Source organism: Carassius gibelio, chromosome B4 (genome assembly GCF_023724105.1).
Source record: "Carassius gibelio isolate Cgi1373 ecotype wild population from Czech Republic chromosome B4, carGib1.2-hapl.c, whole genome shotgun sequence".
Taxonomy (NCBI): domain Eukaryota; kingdom Metazoa; phylum Chordata; class Actinopteri; order Cypriniformes; family Cyprinidae; genus Carassius; species Carassius gibelio.
Window position 1 is genome coordinate 11,746,872 of NC_068399.1, and position 7,624 is coordinate 11,754,495.

The 7,624-nt window shown below is 40.3% G+C and overlaps 1 pseudogene; it reads left to right on the forward strand.

Annotated features, from left to right (window-relative positions):
- Positions 1 to 759: 759 nt before the first annotated feature.
- On the forward strand, positions 760 to 7,396 carry LOC127956337 (beta-1,4-N-acetylgalactosaminyltransferase 3-like; annotated as a pseudogene).
- The last annotated feature ends 228 nt before the right edge of the window (positions 7,397 to 7,624 follow it).

The window sequence follows — 7,624 nt, forward strand, 5'->3', positions numbered from 1 at the left end:
CTGTAAGACAGTTTTTAATGTGTTAGAAGTTATATACACAAAAACTAATGTTAGGACTTCAATGATCAAGATTGTCAGTTTACAGCTTTCTGAGTCCAGTAATGTTGAAATAGTGTTTCTGTTCAAATGAAGTGAAATCAAGCCCAAATCTGCTCAAAAGTTTGTCTCTCTATTAGAGAAAGCTGTTTCATTCAGTATTCAGTGCAAATCTTGCCAAACTGATAGATGCTTATGCCATATGAAATACAATGTTTTCTGCAATGCTGTAAGACAGTTTTTAATGTGTTAGAAGTTATATGCACAAAAACTTATGTTAGGACTTCAATGATCAAGATTGTCAGTTTACATCTTTCTGAGTCCAGTAATGCTGAAATAGTGCTTCTGTTCAAATGAAGTGAAATCTAGCCCAGATCTGCTCAAAAGCTTGTCTCTCTATTAGAGAAAGCTGTTTCATTCAGTATTCAGTGCAAATCTTGCCAAACTGATAGATGCTTATGCCTTATGAAGTACAATGTTAGAAGTTATATGCACAAAAACTTATGTTAGGACTTCAATGATCAAGATTGTCAGTTTACAGCTTTCTGAGTCCAGTAATGCTGAAATAGTGCTTCTGTTCAAATGAAGTGAAATCTAGCCCAAATCTGCTCAAAAGCTTGTCTCTCTATTAGAGAAATCTGCTTCATTCACGCCAATGGTCTCAGTAATTAAAGAGGTATGACAGCGATTCTGTTATTTGCTTTGTGGCATCCTTTATGAGAAATGCCGAATCATCAGAACACTGGCACAAGCCTGCTCGGTCAAGGCTCACACCTGAACCAAAACTTGGAAATTGCTCACGGTTCCGGTTCTTTTCTGAATAAGAACCAGTTCTCGGTTCCCAACCCTATTCATCACTGGCTCCATCACGAGCACACGCCCTGTATGTTACCCTTGGGAGGTATCATCAGGAAACATGGTGTTAGCTTTCACTGTTATGCTGATGATACTCAGCTCTATATTTCTTCACAGCCCAGTGAAACACACCATTTTGAAAAAACTAATGGAATGCATAGTTGATATATAAAAAACTGGATCACGAGTAATTTCTTAATGCTAAATTCTGAAAAAACAGTGGTGTTAATTATAGGACCTAAAAACTCTGCATGTAATAACCTAGAACACTGTCTAAGACTTGATGGTTGCTCTGTCAATTCTTCATCATCAGTTAGGAACCTAGGTGTGGTATTTGATCGCAATCTTTCCTTAGAAATACAATTTTCCTTAGTTTCGTCTGGTCAGAGGAGAACTGGCCCCCATACTGAGCCTGGTTTCTCCAAAGGTTTTTTTCTCCATTCTGTCACCGATGGAGTTTCGGTTCCTTGCCGCTGTCGCCTCTGGCTTGCTTAGTTGGGGTCAGTTGGGTTTTGTCAGATGAATCTTCTCTACAAATGGGAGATATTGATCACATACCTCAAACAAAAGCAAGTTACGATAGGCTCCTTGAGCCCATTTCACCCCATCCTGCAGGAGACCTAATCAGAGAAGACCCACGAGATCACATCTATAAATGTAAGCATTATGGATATCCTAAATTGAAAACTGAAGAATTATCTTGCCTGAATGACAATTTAAGTGTTTAAACAGACCAAACATATTCTCTTTGTTTAAACAGACCAAATTCTAGATGAATCCTACCTGAAAGGCTTGTTTCCTGAATGCCATTACAATCCAAGTTACGTGCTCAATAAACAAATCAAAAGATGTGAAGGTGTATATTTGGTGAGTTAAGCATTTTTTAATCTCTCCATTACACTAAGATTCTGACAAAACCGGCCCAAATAATAACAATGCAGGCAAATTAGATTTTGAAGGTTTCTAGTATACAATCACAGCCTTGAGAGGTGGAATAGCTAACATTAGCATAATAATCAAAGAAATATCAAAGAGAGTGATTGCTTTACCATACTAACATTACAGCTAATGTTATGTTAATGTTAATGATTCCTACATGGCAAAATAAGTTTTTATTTTTTATTTTATTTTTCTATTTGATTTAAAGTCTGAATTCATTGTAATTTGATTGTAAGACTGGCAACCACAAAAAAAAAAAAAAAAAAAAAAACAACACATCAATTTGCTATGAGCTAAAAATGAACAACTTTAAAGCATTTATTTATTTTTTTATGTTATATAGTCTACATGTGTTGATAGAAATATAACTATACAGGTATACATTTTAATTTCAAGTATAGATTAGAATTAGTTAATGTATTATGAACTAACATGACTTATCAAATAACAATAGTATATTCATAAAGTAACTTTGACCTAGATAAATAAACAGTGAAACTACTAAACCGTAAAGAGTTAATGAGTATCTTTGGCTGTTTCTGTTCTTGTAGATTCAGTTTTCGTCAGTGTATCCAAATGACTACACGAGGCAAACTACTGCAAACAATGATGAGATGTGCTTTTACAGACAAGATCCATCATTTCAGGCAGAGTATGATGCATACATAATTGCATTAATCTGAATATACACCTTTCCATTTTCTTGTTTCATAGTCTTTACATTATTAATAAAGTAAACTTTATCAGTTTCCTGTTTGCAAGTAACTGCATTCTACTTTGGCATGTATTGTGTGTCTTCACTTTTTTAGTAAAGGACTTGCTTCTTATCTGACCGAGGTTGAAGACCCTGATGTAAAAATGCTAAATACAGGTAAAACATATATTCTAAAAGTAATCTTAGAAAATAAAGATTCCAAAAAACTAATTAAAAGATTGATGTGGGGGAAAATTCAATCCTGGTCTTATGTTAATGTTCTTCTGAAATGTTATTTTTGTTAAAGGGATACTCCACCCCAAAATGAAAATTTTGTGATTAATCATTTACCCCCATGTCGTTTCCAAACCCTTAAAAGCTTTGTTTGTCTTCGGAGCACAATTTAAGATATTTTTGGAACACAATTTAAGTTATTTTGGATGAAAACCAGGAGGCCTGTGACTGTCCCATAGACTGCCAAGTAACACTGTCCAAGGTCCAGAAAAGTATGAAAGACATCATCGTCAGAATAGTCCATCTGCCATCAGTGGTTCAACCGTGATGTCTTTCATACTTTTCCAGACCTTGACCTATTTGGCAGTCTATGGGACAGTCACAGGCCTCCTGGTTTTCATCCAAAATAACTTAAATTGTGTTCCAAAAATGAATTTTCATTTTGGGGTGGAGTATCCCTTTAATGTCACAAGGCTGTTGTGGTTAATGTTAATTGCCAAATTTCTGTTTGTTCAGTTACGGGATTTTATTTTTGTTTGCTTCTATATGCTGACAGCAGGAAAAAAAATATCGCCCCCCCAAAACTGTATGACAGTGTTGTCAAGGGAAATTAGCTTTGGACAATATATAAGACCTGCATCGACATATTTTGAATAGTGAAAATGAGTGGAGATAAATGATTCACAAAGTACATTATAAGCACTGAGATGGTTTGAGTCCATATCTTACCCTACACTACAATGAGAAACTGTTCTTGTTTTGAAGACAGTTCTTTGTTAAAACCTAGAATGCTTCAAAAAGCACCTTGTTTTTTATATTTGTAGGCTCAATTCATTTACTACATATAGTGCCATTGAAATACTTGCTTAATTCAGGTCCTGAAGGTCCTTTCTGGCAGCGTGTCTATGACGTGAAACCCCTCAATGTTGCTTCAAAGCAAACCACCTCTGTGGCAAATTCCTGCAGAACAACTGGAAACATTTCCCAAAGTCATGCCATGCCAATTGTTAGAGCCTTTTTAAATGCATTGCATTCAAGTGAAGAGACACGATAAGCTTGTCCAGCGTTAACCTCTTTTAACCCTTCTCATTTAAAATTGCTTGGCAATAAATAGACAAATATATAGGGAAAAATTATGCACTGAAAAAAGCTACTTTAGCCTCGAAAAGTTGGTGAAACCTGAAGAAAAGAATGTAACATTTCTTTGAATATCAATATTTAAAATGTAAATAATTTGTAGATATTCTTCAATGCCTTAATTTGACATGATGCATCTTACCTCCAAATGGGGCAAGTTGTGTCACTTTTTTAAAATCATATTCGTATGGTTCCAGTATGCAACTTCAGTGATAGCTTAATCTAAAAGTATGTGTACACAATTATCTGATCAACATGTTCAGATGCACCCATGTGAATATTTTTTCAATAATGATGATTTATTTTTATATTTTTTGTTCCAACATGACAGAATACAGAAACCAGGTGTGGAGTTATACTATAATAAGTGTTTCCATCTTCACAGTGGCTACTCCTTGTTGCGTGTTGTGAATGTTGTAATGCGTGAAGACAAGGACGTGGGCAGCCGTTATCTGGTGGAACTTGAACTTGTGGCCCACAAGGTCAGAAAGCTCTTGTTTCACATTATGTTTATGCACCGGCTGAGGATTCAAAAAAGCAAACAATTCTCTGCAGTCCAAAAGCCTTCAGCTGGAATCCATCTGCTACTGTTCATGTTATCGTGGCAGGTAAAACTAATCAGATTTATCAGTATCTGTTTTTTAATGTGATGCATTACAATAATAATGAAATGACAACTTTGATATTTGACCTGGAGCTACTTGTGTCTTTAGACTCAACACATTCAAAACACACCACATCTAATCCAAGTAATTGAATAAGTGCATACACAATAAATATATATATTTTTTTTAACTGTAACTTTAGCTTGTTGCTAGAATTTCTTTGTACCTTTCATAAACCAGCACAAAACTAGTCTGTGTTCTTTTGTTTTAGGACTCTTGTTTTGTAATGTGTTACTGTTCTTATTGTTTCCCTGTTCATTTGCTTTGTTTATTTATTGTCCCAGTTTCTACATATTGTCACGTACGGTGATACAAGAAACACAGGAGAGATCCAAATGCAGGTGCGAGGTTTATTTGAGGGGCAATCCAAAAGAGTAAACAGTCCAGGCAGGGTCAAAAACCAGAAATTCCAAAAACATAAAAACAAACAAAAACACACGGGAAGAGCAGACTCTGGAAAGTATCATTCATACAACAAGGACTCCGTGACAAAGACTCAGACAGACCGGGTATAAATACACAGAAGGATAATGGGGAAACTGGAGACAGGTGGGGGAACAATCAATTAACTAAAACAAGGAGGAAGGTGACCAAATAAGGGAACAGGAAGTGATAAGATGACAGACACCGTGGGAACGGAGGACACCTAGTGGACACCCAGGGAACACAACCCAGACACTGTGACAGAACCCCCCCTCTACGGAGCGGCTTCCAGACGCTCCACGATAGACAACACAGAGACCAGGAGGGAGGCGGACAGGCGGAGCCTCAGGGGGAGGGATGGAGGGCCAGAGAAGAAAAACATGGGGAACAGGTACCAGAATGTAACAACACAGGGAGACCAGGAGGGAGGAGGACAGGTGTAGGCTCAGGGGGAGGGACGGAGGGCCAGACTAACAGAGGGGAACAGGGACAGGAGTGAAGACACAAAACAAGAAAACAAACAGTAACATGATACCCCTCCCCAGGGCGGAGCAGAAGACCACCATGTCCGTGTGGTCAGAGCGGAAGCCCCCCAGGGCGGAGCAGAAGACCACCACGTCCTCGTGGTCGCCACCAGAGTCCCCCAGGGCGGAGCGGATGACCACCACGTCCTCGTGGTCGATGTCGGAGTCCCCCAGGGCGGAGCAGATGACCACAACGCCCCTGTGGTCGATGCCAGATTCCAACAGGGCGGAGCAGAAGACAAGCACGCCCCTGTGGTTGAGGCCGGAGTCCCCCAGGGTGGAGCAGCAGACCACCCAGTGACTTGACTTGACTCTGGAAGTTCAACGGTGACCCGCCTTGTCTCTGGAAGGTGCCTGGTGACTAGCCCTGACTCTGGAAGGTCATCGGTGACTGGCCCTGGCTCTGGAGGATCATCAGTGACTGGTCCTGGCTCTGGAGGGTCATCTGTGACTGGCCCTGACTCTGGAGGGTCATCGGTGACTGGCCCTGAATCTGGAGGGTCATCGGTGGCTGGCCCTGACTCTGGGGGGGTCATCGGTGACTGGCCCTGACTCTGGAGGGTCATCGGTGACTAGCCCTGCCTCAGGAGGAGGGTCCACTGGCACCCGACTCGACTCTGGAAGGTCCACTGGCACCCGACTCGACTCTGGAGGGTCCACTGGCACCCGACTCGACTCTGGAGGGTCCACTGGAACCCGACTCGACTCTGGAAGGTCCCCTGGAACCCGACTCGACTCTGGAGGGTCAACTGGAACCCGACTCGACTCTGGAGAGTTCACTGGAACCTGACTCGACTCTGGAAGGCCAACAGGAACTAGCCCTGACTCTGGATGGTCAACGGTAACTAACCCTGACTCTGGAAGGTCGACGGTGACTAACCCTGACTCAGGAGGGTCCATGAACACCTGACTCGACTCAAGAGGGTCAACCGGGAACTGACTCAACTCTGGAAAGTCAATGGGCACCTGACTTGACTTTGGACTGCTTGTAGAGACATTGAGATGCCTCGGCTTCGGGCACCGGTGCAATGGTGCTGGGCTGGCGGCCATCTTGTGCTGTGAGACTCAGGTGTGGTTGCTGCATCCCACTGAGCACGATGGCGCAGTTAATGGGTAAACCCCCAAAAGTCCAGGATCTCCAACCCCTTCATTTCCCATTGAAGCAAAGGGTCATCCAGGCAATTATTAAATAAGTCTTTCAGTGCTGCATCATTATAGTCCAACCCGACTGCCATGGTCCAGAACAATTGCGCCAGGCCACCCACCTCACACCCCCTTTGACGAAGGGTGGTCAAATTTGAGAGTCTCCCCCTTCGTTCCTCCATGGTAGCTGGGGAACAGATACGAAATCCCACACTGCTGGATCTAAGCATGACGGAGTCATTCTGTCACGTACGGTGATACAAGAAACACAGGAGAGATCCAAATGCAGGTGCGAGGTTTATTACAACAATGTGAATATTTTCCTGATCAAAAACTTACATTGGAACCTGAATGCCCATTATTCAATTAAATGTAACAGTATTTTAATGTCTGATATTGTCTGTTGCATGTGTTCCTAAGACAAAATTATGAATGCAGTCTTCATTTATCTTACAATAGTGAAAAACCAGGCCAGATGGATCATACAATTTATCAGGGAAATGGAAAAAGTGTACAGAGCAACTGGGGACAAAAACTTTAATGTAATAATTATAGATTACGACAGCTCTGAATTATATATCGAGAAAAGACTCAAAAACTTAGAAAACGTTTATGCATTTTGGCCATTTATGTCACTGACAGCGTCATTTTGGGGTCTAAAAACTTTTGAAACAGGTTTCAAAGTGCAAGATGTTTAAAAAAAATGCAGTTATCGTCTCAATAAACTATGCAGAATAAAAATTTGATTGTGTGCAGGCACATAGTGTTTTTTTTGTTTGTTGTTGTTATTGTTTTTTTACTATATGACATCAACTACTGATTGGTATGAAAGTATAGATCTTTTTTAATAATTTTCAAAGATCAGTGTGAACAGGGATTGTTTTGACAACACTGTCGTCTGTACACAGAACTTTTCGAAAATGTGAAGGAATACATTTTTAATTTTAGGACAATCATTGTTGTGTAAACATACT